This window comes from Eleutherodactylus coqui, chromosome 6, assembly GCF_035609145.1.
Source record: "Eleutherodactylus coqui strain aEleCoq1 chromosome 6, aEleCoq1.hap1, whole genome shotgun sequence".
NCBI classification, from domain to species: Eukaryota; Metazoa; Chordata; class Amphibia; order Anura; family Eleutherodactylidae; genus Eleutherodactylus; species Eleutherodactylus coqui.
The window spans coordinates 92,167,667-92,185,623 of record NC_089842.1 but is presented as its reverse complement, the minus strand read 5'-3'; the positions used below and the strand labels follow the sequence as shown (position 1 = coordinate 92,185,623).

Here is a 17,957-nt window from a genome sequence, read left to right as displayed (position 1 = left end):
AAAGCGAAAAGGACCCGTGCCATTTATTTCTTGGGCTACCATTCAGAAAGAGGTACTGGTGTCATGTGTCAAACCACTGTTGATCATTTCTATCCATAGTAAACCCTTTGCCACTGCGCACAACCGAGCCAGGCCCTTTGCCTCTATTGTTGGGAGGGATCGCAGACCCACCCGTGACATATATCTTGTTTACCTGTGGTCTGCCCCACATTGGCTCACCTACGCTTACATGCCACATATGCTTGCTCTGAGTTCTATTGTCCCATCTGCCTGTTCTGCTAACTTGGAGAAATCTGGTAGCTCAGGGTGCATGTATATTGTAAAAGGAAGTGGGTGGTGGGGTGAGGGGAGGGGAGGTAAGGGGCTGTTAGAAACCTCTGACTCTGCTTATTTTCCTGGAACTAAAAACTGGGCATGGCATTGTGTCCACCAAATATTTTATTTTGCCCAGGGCCCTCTACAAACCTTGATTGAACCATACTTGTGTCCTTCATGGGAGAAGAATACTTGGCAATGATTTTTAAATCAAGTGTCCGACCACACAGATACCATGTACAATGCAGTAAAGATTATTTTACAATGTCCCTGTTCTCCGACACAGCCTTGGGAGTCTTCACCAAGAAAGTATGACCCTCTACCAAGGAAGAAAAAGCTCTTTCTCCTGCTAATATCAGCATCAAACTTTGACTCAAACACTCCAGCCTTTGCATAATCTGCTGTGGGCTCTCTAAGAGCAAGAACCAATATCTTTCCTACAGTCTCCTCAATGGTAAAACCTTTTACTATGGAATGAAGGTCTTCTGGGTAATTTACAGCTGAAACGTAACAGTGCTGTACCCATTTCCATATAAGTCTTAAATCACTATGATAAGGCCACTTGCAAGGAGCAAGAATAATCTCACCATCCCATAAAATGACAGGCTAGAGGAGGTACATTTGCCAGCATTGGTTACCTAAAGACTGACTGGACTTGCTGTGGTTCCATCAACAACCCATCCTTTCTTATGAAAGTTACACAAAGCAAGTGCTCCAAAACATCCACTTATGTAGTCTAATCAAATAAGCTTCTATTCTCTCATTTCTAACCTATTGAGCCATGTAAAAGTATTTAGTATTCTGTGTTACATTTGCTATTCAAGGATAATTATTTAGTCTGACTGAGCGGTCCTTGTAGTAGAAACAGCGTTTTCTAAAGACCATATTTAGTCATTGTATCCGTATTCTTTCACTCATCAATGTAAGTGATGTAAGCGACACGTCATAATTTATTCATTCGTCAGTGTTAGAATTTGTATGATTTGCTACTTTCTAAGGAGTTGTCCACCATGACTGGACACTACTTTTCTTTGTCCTACTTTGCACTTCAAATGAAGTTAATTGGGCTGGCTCGGCAAAAAAGAGCACAGTGGTGACTTCACACAGTTGTCTTTCTCCAATGATGATCAGAAAGAGACAACTTCACACAGTTGATGTCTTTCTCCGATTATCCTCGTTAATTAATTTGGACAGATGAGAGAATTCCGATCCTACTTTTACTATACTATATGTAGGGTGTTGTCTATTTCTACAACATAAAAAAACAACAAATCACAACTTTTTAAAAATAAATTTATTTATTTACATTACGTGACTAATTATATACAATATGTACATTCCAAAAAAATTTCCAATAATGCGGAATCTTCATTCAAGCATGAAGGATCTTTAATAATAAAGCTCCTTATCCACCCAACCTGAAAAAAACAAGACCTTGAGAATGAATAACCACTCACAAGTTGATGTACGACATCTTCTCTGATCATAGTTGATGTTTTTAAATCTTTAGCTTTCTAGATTTAGACCTTTGCTGCTGGCCAAGTGGTGGTCATTAGGAGGTCAAGACCAAATTTAATCTAATTTCGTGTTATGGGCATACTGTAGATGAACAAGAAGTCTCATTTAAGGTGTATCTTGAATACAGTCAGGTTTTCCTAAATACTATTTGAGAGAATCAGACTAATCCTATATTAGTAATATAATTAGCGTATAATTCCCATAAATGGATAGACAAGACCACCTAATGTCTTGTAAGTAGGGAAGATGAGCATCTGTTTTAACAACCTTCGGCAATGACAGCTCAATATAAAACATGAGAGCAGCTTGGCAGGTATTTGACCATCCATATCTTTCATTACTACATGCTGTAATGGAGCCATCGTGACCTATAGGCCTACAACCAATGTTCTCTAAGTGTCTTGATACCCATGTGTATACAGTGGTCTACAATGATATGGTACCAAGTTTTATATTGTAAATACTTACTGCCGGGAAAACGTCTTATGAAGTTTTCGAATTTCATCATAAACAAAAATGAGAAATGTATATTCGATTCCAACAAACCAGTATTCGATTCTGTGGAAAAGTGTGAAACATTTGAGTCTGATTTAACGAAATGATGGTGAGGCAGGTGAAATATGTACGTATCATATGGTAAAGTGTCTAAATTTGGGGATAGCATATTACTTCTGACTTTACACAGTGACTTAGGGTAGATGGCTACTGCAATGTCAACATCACAATCAAGACCTATTCGACTTCTAGTATTGCATCTTATCAGTCATGGAGGGGACTATCACAACAACTGATGAGCAACCAACTCCTGCTGTACGATCATCTGGTTAAAGGATAGCACCAAGAGTTGATGCTTGAAATATAACCTTTAGCCACTACCATGGTGACACAATATTCACTGATTGTACTATTGGTGTCTATTGCCCAGTATTATCATTGAGCTGCATGTCACATTTTCAAGGATATTTGATATTGTATGTCCATGGGTAGGTTCAACTTATAGGGTAAAATGGGCTGTTGCATGGATTAGGGTATGGATTCTACTTCTGCTATCATTGTAATATGGTATTTTCTACTTTTCCATATAGTAATACTTACCAAATGGGCATAAAGTGCAAGACTTCATTCAGCCCAGGGATGTAACAGAGGCAATGACTACTTGTGAGAGTAAGCCCAAGAAGATGATTTTGTTCCTGTCGAAATAAGGAGTATAAAGCAAGGAAATACCAGATAGTTTTTGTCTTTTTAGTACTGCCTTTGTGCCAGGAATAGCACTGTTGTATTGTAAGTTAGCTCCAAAGGTTGTCCCTTTGTGATTCAGCTGTGTTGGCGGCTCCTCTTCTGGGTACACCCCTGCTTAAACATAATATATGAACATAGCATGACATCTTACTGATAGAAGTTCCATAAACTGACTGACTTTCACTCACCTGAAAAAATTCTTGGTCATCAGTAGAGATGAGCGAGCACCAAAATGCTCGGGTGCTTGTTACTCGAGAAGAACTTTTCGCGATGCTCGAGGGTTCGTTTCGAATAACGAACCCCATTAAAGTCAATGTGCGACCCGAGCATTTTTGTATATCGCCGATGCTCGCTAAGGTTTTCATTTGTGAAAATCTGGGCAATTCAAGAAAGTGATGGGAACGACACAGCAACGGATAGGGCAAGCGAGGGGCTACATGTTGGGCTGCATCTCAAGTTCACAGGTCCCACTATTAAGCCACAATAGCGGCAAGAGTGCCCCCTCCCAACAACTTTTGCTTCTGAAAAGCCCTCATTAGCAATGCATACCTGAGCTAAGCACCACACTACCTCCAACAAAGCACAATCACTGCCTGCATGACACTCCGCTGCCACTTTTCCTGGGTTACATGCTGACCAACCACCCCCCCCCCCACGACCCAGTGTCCACAGCGCACACCAAACTGTCCCTGCCCAGCCTTCAGCTGCCCTCATGCCACGCCACCCTCATGTCTATTTATAAGTGCGTCTGCCATGAGGAGGAACCACAGGCACACACTGCAGAGGGTTGGCACGGCTAGGCAGCGACCCTCTTTAAAAGGGGCGGGGCGATAGCCCACAATGCTGTACAGAAGCAATGAGAAATCCAATCCTGTGCCACCTCCATCTGGAGCTGCACACGTGGGCATAGCAATGGGGAACCTATGTGCCACACACTATTCATTCTGTCAAGGTGTCTGCATGCCCCAGTCAGACCGGGCTTTTTAATTCATAGACACAGGCAGGTACAACTGGGAATCCCCAACTCCGCAATGGGAATGCCGTGTGCACCCACAGCATGGGTGGCTCCCTGGAACCCACCGGCAGTACATAAAAATATCCCATTGCATTGCCCATCACAGCTGAGGTAATAATGTCATGTTTAATGCAGGTAGGCTTCGGCCCACACTGCATGCCCCAGTCAGACTGGGGTTCTTTAGAAGTGGAAACAGATGCATTTACAACTCCCTGTGGACCCACAGCATGGGTGGGTGCTAGGAAGCCACCGGCGGTACATAAATATATCCCATTGCATTGCCCATCACAGCTGAGGTGGTAATGTCATGTTTAATGCAGGTGGGCTTCGGATCACACTGCATGCCCCAGTCAGACTGGGGTTCTTTAGAAGTGGACACAGATGCATTTACAACTCCCTGTGGACCCACAGCATGGGTGGCTCCCTGGAACCCACCGGCAGTACATAAAAATATCCCATTGCATTGCCCATCACAGCTGATGTTACGTCAGCTGTAATGCAGGTGGGCAAAAAATTAATTGGATTACACTGTAGGCGAGGGCCCCAAAAATTGGTGTACCAACAGTACTAATGTACCTGAGAAAAATTGCCCATGCCCAACCGAGAAGGCAGGTGAAATCCATTAATCGCTTTGGTTAATGTGACTTGATTGGTAACTAGGCCTGGAGGCAGCCCAGTTAGAATAAAAATTGGTTCAGGTGCAAGTTTCAACGCTTTAATGAGCATTGAAACGTATAAAAATTGTTTAGAAAAATTATATGACTGAGCCTTGTGGGCCTAAGAAAAATTGCCCGTTCGGCGTGATTATGTGAGGTTTCAGGAGGAGGATGAATATTATACACAGATTGATGAAGCAAAAAGGTCCCCGTTTCGGATGGTGATAGAGAACGATGCTTCCATCCGCGGGTGCAGCCTACGTATTGTTTATGTATCGCTGCTGTCCGCTGGTGGAGAAGAGAAGTCTGGGGAAATCCAGGCTTTGTTCATCTTGATGAGTGTGAGCCTGTCGGCACTGTCGGTTGACAGGTGGGTACGCTTATCCGTGATGATTCCCCCAGCCACACTAAACACACTCTCTGACAAGATGCTAGCCGCAGGACAAGCAAGCACCTCCAGGGCATACAGCGTGAGTTCAGGCCACGTGTCCAGCTTCAACACCCAGTAGTTGTAGGGGGCAGAGGCGTCACCGAGGACGGTCGTGCGATCGGCTATGTACTCCCTCACCATCCTTTTACAGTGCTCCTGCCAACTCAGCCTTGACTGGGGACCGGTGACAGTCTTGCTGGGGAGCCATAAAGCTGTCAAAGGCCTTAGAGAATGTTCCCCTGCCTGCGCTGTACATGCTGCCTGATCTCTGCGCCTCCCCTGCTACCTGGGCCGCGGAAATGCGCCTTCGGCCACTAGCGCTGTCGGATGGGAAGTTTACCATCAGTTTGTCCACCAGCGCCCTGCGGTATAGCATCATTCTCGAACCCCTTTCCTCTTTGGGAATGAGAGTGGAAAGGCTCTCCTTATACCGTGGGTCGAGCAGTGTGTACACCCAGTAATCCGTAGTGGCCAGAATGCGTGTAACGCGAGGGTCACGAGAAAGGCATCCTAACATGAAGTCAGCCATGTGTGCTGGGGTACCTGTACGCAACACATGGCTGTCCTCACTAGGAAGATCACTTTCAGGATCCTCCTCCTCCTCCTTCTCCTCTGGCCATACACGCTGAATGGATGGGAGGCAAGCAGCAGGGGTACCCTCTGCAGTGGGCCAGGCTGTCTCTTCCTCCTCAGGCTCCTCCCCCTCCTCCACGCGCTGAGATATAGACATGAGGGTGCTCTGACTATCCAGCGACATACTGTCTTCTCCCGCTTCCGTTTCCGCCCGCAAAGCATCAGCCTTTATGCTTTGCAGGGAACTTCTCAACAGGCATAGCAGAGGAATGGTGACGCTAATGATTGCAGCATCCCCGCTCACCATCTGGGTAGACTCCTCAAAGTTTCCAAGGACCTGGCAGATGTCTGCCAACCAGGCCCACTCTTCTGTAAAGAATTGAGGAGGCTGACTCCCACTGCGCCGCCCATGTTGGAGTTGGTATTCCACTATAGCTCTACGCTGCTCATAGTCTGGCCAACATGTGGAGCGTAGAGTTCCACTGTGTGGGCACGTCGCACAGCAGTCGGTGCACTGGCAGATTAAACCGATGTTGCAGGGTCCGCAGGGTGGCAGCGTGCGTGTGGGATTTGCGGAAATGTGCGCAGAGCTGGCGCACCATTCCGAGCAGGTATGACAAGTGGGGGTAGCTTTTCAGAAAGCGCTGAACCACCAAATTAAAGACATGAGCCAGGCATGGCACGTGCGTGAGGCTGCCAAGCTGCAGAGCCGCCACCAGGTTACGGCCATTGTCACACACGACCATGCCCGGTTGGAGGCTCAGCGGCGCAAGCCAGCGGTCGGTCTGCTCTGTCATACCCTGCAGCAGTTCGTGGGCCGTGTGCCTCTTCTCTCCTAAGCTGAGTAGTTTCAGCACGGCCTGCTGACGCTTGCCCACCGCTGTGCTGCCACGCCGCGTGACACCGACTGCTGGCGACGTGCTGCTGACACATCTTGATTGCGAGACAGAGGTTGCGTAGGAGGAGGAGGGTGGTTTAGTGGAGGAAGCATACACCCCCGCAGATACCACCACCGAGCTGGGGCACGCAATTTGGGGGGTGGGTAGGACGTGAGCGGTCCCAGGCTCTGACTCTGTCCCAGCCTCCACTAAATTCACCCAATGTGCCGTCAGGGAGATATAGTGGCCCTGCCCGCCTGTGCTTGTCCACGTGTCTGTTAAGTGGACCTTGGCAGTAACCGCGTTGGTGAGGGCGCGTACAATGTTGCGGGAGACGTCGTCGTGCAGGCCTGGGACGGCACATTGGGAAAAGTAGTGGCGACTGGGAACAGAGTAGCGCGGGGCCGCCGCCGCCATCATGCTTTTGAAAGCCTCCGATTCCACAAGCCTATACGGCAGCATCTCTAGGCTGATCAATTTTGCAATGTGCACGTTTAATGCTTGAGCGTGCGGGTGCGGGGCGTCGTGCTTGCGCTCAAACAGTGGCACTAGCGACGTCTGGACGCTACGCTGAGACATTGCTGGATGGGGCCGAGGACAGCGGAGGTGAGGGTGTGGGTGCAGGCCAGGAGACGGTACTGCCTATGTCCTCAGAGGGGGGTTGGATCTCAGTGGCAGGTTGGGGCACAGGGGGAGAGGCAGTGGTGCAAACCGGAGGCGGTGAACGGGCATCGTCCCACCTTGTGGGGTGCTTGGCCATCATATGCCTGCGCATGCTGGTGGTGGTGCCTCCCCAGCTGATCTTGGCGGGCCAAAGGTTGCACACCACCAATTAAATGTGCCGCTTATTGGCCTGTGGTTGGAGGCTGACTTCGTTTACGGAACGCCAGGAAATAATTTGGCGCAAGCCTGCTGTAACACTTGGCTGGCTGCGTATAATTTTGTAGAACTACTACACCCAGCACACACAGACCCAGAACACTGAGCACAGTGACAGGCAGGCCAAATAGATTCTTTGCCCAATATTTTTTAGAAAAGGCCCACTGCGTATATTCAATCAATAATATGTCTTCTGTCCCTGCCTCCACACTTCTGTCCTTGGAGTATTACTGCAGGGCACAATGCTCTGCACGGCCAATATACCAAAAAAAAAAAATGTGCAACACTGCAAAAAGCAGCCTCCACACTACTGCACACGGTTAGATGTGGCCCTAAGAAGGACCGTTGGGGTTCTTGAAGCCTACACTAACTCTTAACATTCTCCCTACAGCAGCTCCAACACGATAGCACTGTCCCTCAGCTATGTCACAACGCATCTGAGGCGAGCCGCGGGAGGGGCCGATTTTTATACTCGGGTGACACCTGATCTCGCCAGCCACTCACTGCAGGGGGGTGGTATGGGGCTTGAACGTCGCAGGGGGAAGTTGTAATGCCTTCCCTGTCTTTTAATTGGCCAGAAAAGCGCGCTAACGTCTCAGAGATTAAAGTGAAAGTAACCCGAACATCGCGTGGTGCTCGTTACGAGTAACGAGCATCTCGAACACGCTAATACTCGAACGAGTATCAAGCTCGGACGAGTACGTTCGCTCATCTCTAGTCATCAGGGTATTTCTTATCGTTTTTCGGATAAGTGTGTTCATCATCTGGCAGACCACAATACTGCTAAAGAAAGCCGAGTAGCAGTACCACTCCTGGTTGAGACGCTGTACATAGGTCTGCAAAATAGACAAGATTATACAGGTTACTTTGTTTTAAAGTATTCATAATTTGCCTATGATGTCACTGCAAAAATATAGACATTGCTGGTTGTGCTGGGACTTGAGCAATGATTAGTGTCAACAATGTCACCACTCAAGCTAGTGAGGCCCAATTTGATGTTACTGTAGGACTTTAGGTGCAGAAAAAATGGCTCTTTGGCAGACCTTATTAAAGGTCCGTAGCCTTTCCATGGAAATGATACTGATATCAGCACTATAGCTTGGCTTTCCTTAATCCAAAGCGAAATGTTCAGTTTACTATTCTAGGCGAGGTAAAATAACTTGTTGGCGGAAACCAGCATCCATTGCGCATGCCACACCAAAACCCCTCTTGGCTATACCCTTGCTGTATGAGATATATTTCAGCTGAAAAGTGCAACAACCATTTCAGGGAATGTAGAGATGTAGTTCTACAATAGTTGGAGAGCTGCAGGTTAAAGACTACTGAATTATAGCAATTAACTATCTCCTCAGTGCAGTTGTCCATAAATATGAAAGTCTATCCCTAATAGGTCGCCTATCTTCTTGTTCCACATGCTTACCCATTCCTGCCCATAACTGTCTTCTAGCTCATTGGTGTTTTTGTCCTCCCATAGAACTCGGAGTCCAAGTAGTGTAGCTGGAAGATATCCTTGTTGAGCCATAACTGTGAAATAATTCACAAAACCGGCATAGGTTTCCATTGCAGCTGTGGGGCAAATAATACATGCACATGTAAGCCTCTTGGTATGGGATCTCTTTGCATTGCAGTCGTTTGATTTGACAATAAAAACGTAAGTTTCATAATACATTTTTCTTACCTAATGTGCAAGTAGGAATATGCCAACTGCATGTTCACCAGTCGCTCTTTGAGGGGGTTATGTGGCTTTCTCGTCATGATATCATTTTCTGCTTTCTCACACGCTAAGGCAATGGAAGGAATCTGAGGGAATCAGAGAAAATTAGTGATAAGAAATTTGCCAATCCTAGAGTAAATTATATATTGTGGGTTGAGAAGATGCTACGTTATTTGTAGAATATTCCTTCCAAGGAGGTCACCTGAACTAAGTCATGGGCATGCAATGTGTATTGATGCATGAAATTCACATATATGTTCCAAAATGTGAACTTACAATATCAGTTCCCAGCTCTATAAAGAGGATGGTGATGGTTCCTAAGGGCAAGGGGCAGCTGATGATAACATAGACCATGAAAGGGATCATCTCCGGAATGTTCTTGGTCACAGTGTATGAAATGGACTTCTTCAGGTTGTCAAATATCAAGCGCCCTGAGAGAATATTTATGAGTTATTAGGAAAAATTGACAAAAATGGCAGAAATATATATAGAAATTTGTTTGTGTTCCAGAAGATGAGCCACATTCGACCTTCTCAAAAACATATATCTGGCTGTAAGGGCTCTCTTATATGGAACGATTTATCAGTGTATCACTAGATCATGCAAAACTGAGCAATAACCGTTCTCTGTAAACACTGCCAGCAACTGAAAAACAAATGATAATTTATTCGTTTTATTGCTCAGTTTAGGCAGGCACAAAAATCAAGTGATTGACCTGTGTAATCAGGCAGCCGTTCATCAATGAATCACTGCCTGTTTACTCTGAATGACCGAACGAGATCTCCAGCACAGTCTGCCCCCATTCAGTAAGCACAAGAGTGGTAATCATTGGGACGACTGTTGGAGATTAAGTGCCCAGCAGTCGCCCCATGTAAAGGGATCCTAAGGACCTCAAAGTGAATCCTCCCTTCCATTCATTACAACAGGAATCCTCCCCCAACAGTAATTCTACAATAAAAAGTTAGATGCACTAAGTTCTACCTTTACCAAAAGCCCCACTCTTTATCTACCTATTAGCCAAAATTAGAAGGAATGAAGAGGAAAATCTCTGCAACATTTCTTCAAGGTTCTTTGTTTCAAGAGAATGCAGAAAAAGTACAAACTGGCAACACTAGGAACCAGTCTTTCTTGCTTCATTTACCACTCATTTCTATGGTTAACGTGTTTTAAAATAGGGTACAATACTAGAATGATGCATTTTGTCTTGGAAAAGCAATGATTAACTTTTAAACCAATTTACTAATGCATAGGTCGCAAAAATAAATGATCCTTCTTGGGCTCTTTGGGCCATTGAAACATTTTTATTCCCAAAGCAGCCATGTAACCTTTTTCCACACCAGTGACAATAGAAGCAAAGTTATCATCCAGAAGAATCATATCAGCTGAATGTTTGGCAGCATCCAATCCAGTAGTACCCATCGCCACCCCAATATCAGCTGTCTTCAATGCAGGGGAGTCATTCACACCATCTCCTGTCACAGCCACAATGGCCCCCTGATGGTTGGAGATGTGTTCTTAGTATATTCATCTTAAAGTCAACTTTGAGTTACAATTCTCTATGCTTTAAGACTATAATGGAACTTACCAGTTTCTGACAACCTTCAACAATGAGAAGCTTTTGTTTGGGTGAGGTCCGGGCAAACACAATTTCTGTGTGATATCGTAAGATGTCATCCAGTTCATCTGAGTCCATGTCAATGATTTCACTTCCATTCACTACAATGGCGCAGGCATCTCTGTAATCGAAGTGAACCGGTTAATATGCTAAGAACTTTAGCTGTAGTTTTTAAAGAGATTCTGACAGTATTTAACATGGCTGCAGCACGGACACACTCTGTGCACTATAAGGGTGCACTGTACATTATACAGAGTGGGGGGACAAGAGGGGGACATACATGGACCTAAGTGTTACTGCAGTGTTAACATGCATATTCACAAGTATCGTAGTGGGTAAAATGTAAGGTTTTCCTTTTAAATTTAAGCAATTCAAAAGCTTTATTCTTTACAAATAATAGAGCTAAATAAAAAGAGACCGCCCAAAGATTAGAGAACAGATTGTTACAGATTTTGATGTGGATTTTTAAGCCGGTTGTGTAGTAACCCAGAAGTGTCACTACATAATTGTACTGATAATTCTGGGAAATTGTATAAATGTGACTTTAAATGTGCTCTTAATATTTCATGAAATGTCTCATCTTGAAAGTGATGGCTAGCATAGTTTTAGTTTAGAAAAGCATAGTGTCACAACCTTCCACCGATCAGCCAATCAGCATTGGGTAAGTGGGAAGAGCAAAAGTTATAAAAGTTGTTGTAGTGTTCCAGAAGTTCCAGTATGGAAGAGTACGGAGTACAAAGGAGGAGAGTAGGAAGTTGTGTAGCACAGTGTCATCCAAGACAGCTGGTTCAGGGGACAGATCCTCACAGTCCCTAATAGCCATTTCTGAATCTGACTTCTGCAGGATAAAGGGTACATAGTGCAGGTTGAAGATTTTCCAGGCCATTGTGAGGAACCCCCATCCGCAGTATGAAAGCAAATAAGAAGACAGCAGCACTTACAGTGATCTTCAGGACAGAACTTTAGAAGCTTAGATTGAAATAGACTTTTGCTATCATCTTCTGGATGCTGTATGAATGTGAGTTAACTGTTACCCTTTCTGCCTCCATGGACACTTCCATTTGGGGTATCATGCTACACCAAGACATCACAAGACGCAGAGACCCACCTTTACCATCAAGCACCAACTTTTCAATGTAGTGTAGCGAGGTAAAAGTGGGACTTATACCTTAACAACCACCATGATTATCCCCTCCCATTCTGGCGCACTACAGTTCCACATCGTAAGCTTTACTAGATGTGTGAGCGAAGCCTTAAACTATCGATATTTGACTGAGAAAATAGTAAATCACATCACCTGGGATTAACTCTTTCAACAGGGATTCCTAATCTGCTGGCAATATCTTCCACCATCTCGCCTGTACTTGAGATAATGCCAACACTTCTTGCAATTGCTTTCGCTGTGATTGGGTGATCTCCAGTCACCATAATAACCTGCCATCAATAATAGAGGATCAGATATTTTTATTGATTATCATATCCAGTTATCACTGTGATCAACGTTTGGAGATATTTACCTTAATGCCTGAACTACGACACTTCATGACTGCATCAGGAACAGTAGAACGAGGTGGGTCAATCATGGAGATGAGGCCAACAAAGCATAAATTATCTAGTGGAAAATTTCCATTTTCTGCACTAAAAGGGTAACCAGACCCATAGAAAGAAGGAAGCATGAATTGACAAAAACCTGTGGAAGAAACAGAATGTAGAAATAGTTATCATCCTGAGGGTGCGTTCACACGAGCGTAGGCGTATTTGCGTTCGCACGAGCGCAGCGTATAATCGCCGGAAAGAACGTTTTTCGCCGATCACGACCAGAGCTAGAAAGCGTATTTTCGTTTCTTCCTACTTTGCAAACTATCTTTTCGGCGATCGAATATGCGTTGGCGCGTATTTCGGTCACATATGTTCCGTTTTTTTTCGGGTTTGCCGTTTTTACGCGCCGTAAAATCGCCCGTGCGAACGAATACATTGCAAACCAATGCCTCAGATGGTCACGTTTATACGATTTGGGCGCAAAAACGCACCGTTTATGCGCTCGTGTGAACGCACCCTGAAGGACTTGAAGATATAGTCTAATAAAGAAATAGAATCCAAGGAGCATTCATTCTATGTTGTATAGAAATTTCTAGAGTGTCCATGAAAAGTTGCATATACCCACCAAGTACTCTCCCTCCTAGACTCCCCGGGGCCATATACGCTGTCTGAAAGTTCTTTCATTTCCTCATCCAATGGATATTCCTGTCCTTCTATCATGATGGTGCTACATCTATCTAAGATTCGTTCTGGGGCACCTTTCATCACTAGCAAGTAACTATGCTCTGGAGAATCTTCTAGCTTATGAATGGAGACCTAAGTAGTAAGGAGAAACATCAACACTGAGTAAACATTCCCATTAACGAAGAATAGCAGAACTTGGGTACTGGTCCATCAATTACCTGGTACTTGTTGCTGGAATTAAAAGGGATTTCAAATACTTTCTTATTCTTTTGTCTTCTCTCCATGACTTTTCCCAAAACATTCTCTGTGAATTTTAATAAAGCTGCTTCTGAGGCATCTCCATTGATTGTTCTCTGCATGAAAAAGGAAACCGATAAGATACCGAACTTTTATAATGGGATTTGATTTTGATCATCAGGGGTCTGACTTCTCAACCCTTGGTGAATAGCTGCTAGCCTGAAACTTCCACTGCAGCATCCACGTAATATGTGAATGGGCCAAGTCAATCAGAACAGCTATCACTTTTACAGAGGGGCTCTTTTGTTTCATAGATTGCAAGTAGGGAATCGCCTCTGACATCCATATAGCCTAATGGGACATTTGGCAGTGGTGGTCTTCATGAAACAACGCTTTGATTCTCTCTAATATAGGTGCAAGATAGATTGATGATAACCCTTTGCAATCCAATTTTGTATTCAGGGTTTCCTAAGGGGTTTTCTCTTTCTGCCATTATACAATGGTGCCACCTGCTGGCTAGAGCCAGTACTGAGGTTTTGGACATTTTGGAGAGCGTTCAGTAATATACAGTAAGAATACCATGCCGGACATCTTCCAACATCAGAAGCTTTATAGCCTTCAAACAGTGTCTTTAGACATCAGACAGTGGATTGGAGAGGGTTAAATAGATAATGATATTTGATAGAGAGATAGATATACCTTGCTTATAGGCAGGTCTTCCTGATGAGCATTAAATTCTGCTCTGTTGCATAGGGTGGCAATTTTACCCAGTGCATGCCAAGACTGGGCACTTTGGTCAAACAATTCACCTGGAGAGAATAATAAGCAATGGTTATCTTATAATTGTCTTGACACAACAGGATAGACTGCAATTTAAGGTGCCATGATTAGAGATTGATAGGTTCATACCTGTCTGATCTTCACTAGTATCTGCATTATGGATCAAATTATCAAACCACATATGTGCCACAGTCATATGGTTCTGGGTGAGAGTCCCTGTCTTGTCAGAGCAAATGACTGAAGTGGACCCAAGAGTCTTAACAGCTTCCAGGTTCTTCACCAAGCAGTTCTTCTTTGCCATACGCTTTGCAGTCAATGATAGACAAACCTAGATAGTACACATGGCATTAGGGAAGCCAAATAGTATTCAAAAGCAATGGTTAACAAAGGTAATAACATTTATGAGCTTATTAACAGGTACTACTTACTGTTACAGTTGCCAGTAGCCCCTCAGGCACATATGCTACCACAATACCAATGCAGAATATTATGGAATTGAGGGGACTATATCCCATAGAGACAGAGATAATGAAGAAAAGTATGCCTGATCAGGTGCACAAAGTGCTCAATCTCCAAGGCAATGGGTGTCTTCTGGTTTCCAACTTGTGAAGCCAGCGATACAATCCGTCCAATGACTGTACGATCACCTGTGTTAATTACTATACCGCATGCTGTCCCTGTAGATAAAACAAACTATTAAGTTGGGTTTTAGTCACTTTGCAGCACATACAGATCATCTTGGGTACTACTACTAGGTGCATAATTTGAAGAGTATAAATGAGAGCCTCTTTGGATATTGATTCATAGCTAACCTTCCAAGCAAGTCATGGAATAGAAGCCCAGGTTCTTCGTCTCTACGGGGTTTTCATCTGTGCAATCCACACCACAAGTTTGTGGCTCTGAGTGATGAGTTATCAACCTACACATCAAGAGCAATAGGTCATTCTCATGACTTAGAATACATTAAGACTATCTTCCAACTATAACCGTAGTGTCATTTTATATTGAATGTAAGTGTTTTCTTCACTTTTCTCACCTTGCAACCCTGACTCTTAACTTTTAATTAAGACAATGTCCCCCACAACAAGGTGTTCTGCTATCATCTCAATACGTTTCCCATTTACAAAGGACCAAGGCTTGCTAAATCAACAAAGAAATGTATTAGAAACCAAAACTCATCAAGTATAATGTCAAAACTTTGCAGCAAAGCTTCTTACGTGAGGCACCATGTTCTTAAAGCCAGCCATAATGTTGGTACTTTTAGCTTCTTGGTAATAAGCAAAGAGCGCCGTCATCACCACTACTGCGATCAGGATGATAGCTAACCAAAGCTGAAGACATAGAGAAAATGCAATTCAATAACTGACACAATACGCAATCACAGTAGTCATGATACATGATTAAAGATCTACGTGGTAAAATCCACTGGTTTTCTTACATTGTCTTTGGCAACAGTGGGATCTTGTGCAACTTGAAGGCCATATGCAAGAAAGCACAACGCAGCTGAAATCCAGAAGACGATTGAGAAACCACCCGCCATTAGCATCAAAAATTTCACAATTTCAGGGGTTCCTTTTGGAGGGGAAAGCTTATTAGGTCCATCTCGGGTGAGAAGGTCTTGGGCAGCTATAGTGCTCAGACCCTTGAAGAAAAAGTCAAAATAATTTGTCAAAATATTGTGCACCTTGGGAGTAAGGACAATACATGAGACTATCAAATGGTCAAATTGTAAACTTACCTATTTGATATTTACTAAATATTTCTTTTCCAGCTCTTCAGAATTCAACTTGTGGTCAGACTGGAAAAAGAAAATATGTAGTTATAGTCAATACTGCACACAAGAAGATTTATTAAAGAATTTTCTACTCTATACTTTGAAGGATCAAAATCCACCAACTTTATTAGGGGCTCATGTCTCTTAACAAATTTGCCACATCTTTCACTGAAACTGAACAATAAGCAAGTCGAGCTTTGCATGGTAATTTGTGCAAGTAATTTTTTGCAAAATCCTTAGTTTCGAGGAGGATCTACCCCTCCTGCTAAACCTTGACCACTTTCTCGCTACTTTGAAAAGTGTCGAAGTATAAAAAGTCACAAATTATGGTGCAAATATGCTGTGAGTCCTAATTTTGTCACTTTTCTACAGCATAAAAGTGGTGGAGAGGCGTTGACAAATTCTTCCCTATGGCTATATTTTAGTCATTATTTTGACCAGATCCACACTCTGTCCTAGATTTATTATATACTAAATGATATTGTAGTTATTACATAACTCTTTAGCTTTGTCTTCTCTGCTCAGTAACTAATAAGGTCCTACTGAGTCGGTCAGTTTGGTAGAATCATGTTTAAACCCACAGAACAGGGTCATGACCTATGAGGACTCCCTGTACTTGAATATATTCTGTTTTCTTGCCATCACTTACAATCTCCAACTCCTTTTTCAAATTTTCTACTTTCTTCTCTTCGCTCTTTTTTTTGAGCCCAGCAAATAACTTATCCTTGGTTTTCTCTTTTCGGTTCTTCATCTATGGCTATGGTGTAAACAGGTGACTCCTATAAATGAAAGAAGCAAATACACAGTTGAAACAGTCTAGATATTCTACTCACCATTAGGTTGACTGTCTTTACAGTTAAAGTATTATATTGTAACATGGAGTATTTTGTATCAAGACTAGGTGAAATATTTCTTGTTTAATGCAAAGTTCATACTATTAATCTGCCTATTAACTTCATTATCTATCCATCTAATATGTATTGGATAGATGGCTAGATAAGTGATTAGATTTTTATGATGGATAACTATTAAACAGATGACGATGGATATTATGTCTAGCTAATATCTAACAGAATCTAATATATCTTTCAGATAGACATGTATTAGATAATTTATTTATCTAATCAAGATATCTAATATCTATCTGACAGATAGATATGAGTACATATAGATAGATAAGATATTGGATAATCTATCTAATAAATGTCTAACAGATAAATACATAGTATTAGAGATGAGCGAGCACCAAAATGCTCGGGTGCTCATTACTCGGGACAAAATTATCGCGATGCTCGAGGGTTCGTTTCGAGTAACGAACCCCATTGAAGTCAATGGGCGACCTGAGCATTTTTGTATATCGCCGATGCTCGCTAAGGTTTTCATTTGTGAAAATCTGGGCAATTCAAGAAAGTGATGAACGACACAGCAACGGATAGGGCAGGCGAGGGGCTACATGTTGGGCTGCATCTCAAGTTCCCAGGTCCCACTATTAAGCCACAATAGCGGCAAGAGTGCCCCCCCCCCCAACAACTTTTACTTCTGAAAAGCCCTCATTAGCAATGTATACCTTGGATAAGCACCACACTACCTCCAACAAAGCACAATCACTGCCTGCATGACACTCCGCTGCCACTTCTCCTGGGTTACATGCTGCCCAACCCCTCCCCGCATGACCCAGTGTCCACAGCGCACACCAAAGTGTCCCTGCGCAGCCTTCAGCTGCACTCATGCCACACCACCCTCATGTCTATTTATAAGTGCGTCTGCCATGAGGAGGAACCGCAGGCGCACACTGCAGAGGGTTGGCACGGCTAGGCAGCAACCCTCTTTAAGAGGGGCGGGGCGATAGCCCACAATGCTGTACAGAAGCAATGAGAAATAGAATCCTGTGCCACCACCATCAGGAGCTGCACACGTGGGCATAGCAATGGGGAACCTATGTGCCACACACTATTCATTCTGTCAAGGTGTCTGCATGCCCCAGTCAGACCGCGGTTTTTATAAATAGTCACAGGCAGGTACAACTCCGCAATGGGAATTCCGTATGCACCCACAGCATGGGTGGCTCCCTGGAACCCACCGGCTGTACATAAATGTATCCCATTGCAGTG

At 43.8% G+C, this 17,957-nt stretch overlaps 1 protein-coding gene and 1 pseudogene across 1 annotated transcript in view; one reads left to right on the top strand and one right to left on the bottom strand.

Annotated features, from left to right (window-relative positions):
- LOC136632365 (potassium-transporting ATPase alpha chain 2-like) overlaps positions 1 to 17,957 on the top strand; it is a 479,010-nt gene that overhangs the window by 191,560 nt on the left and 269,493 nt on the right. The gene's annotated exons all lie outside the window — the stretch shown is intronic.
- Positions 1,690 to 16,597, bottom strand: LOC136631692 (potassium-transporting ATPase alpha chain 2-like; annotated as a pseudogene).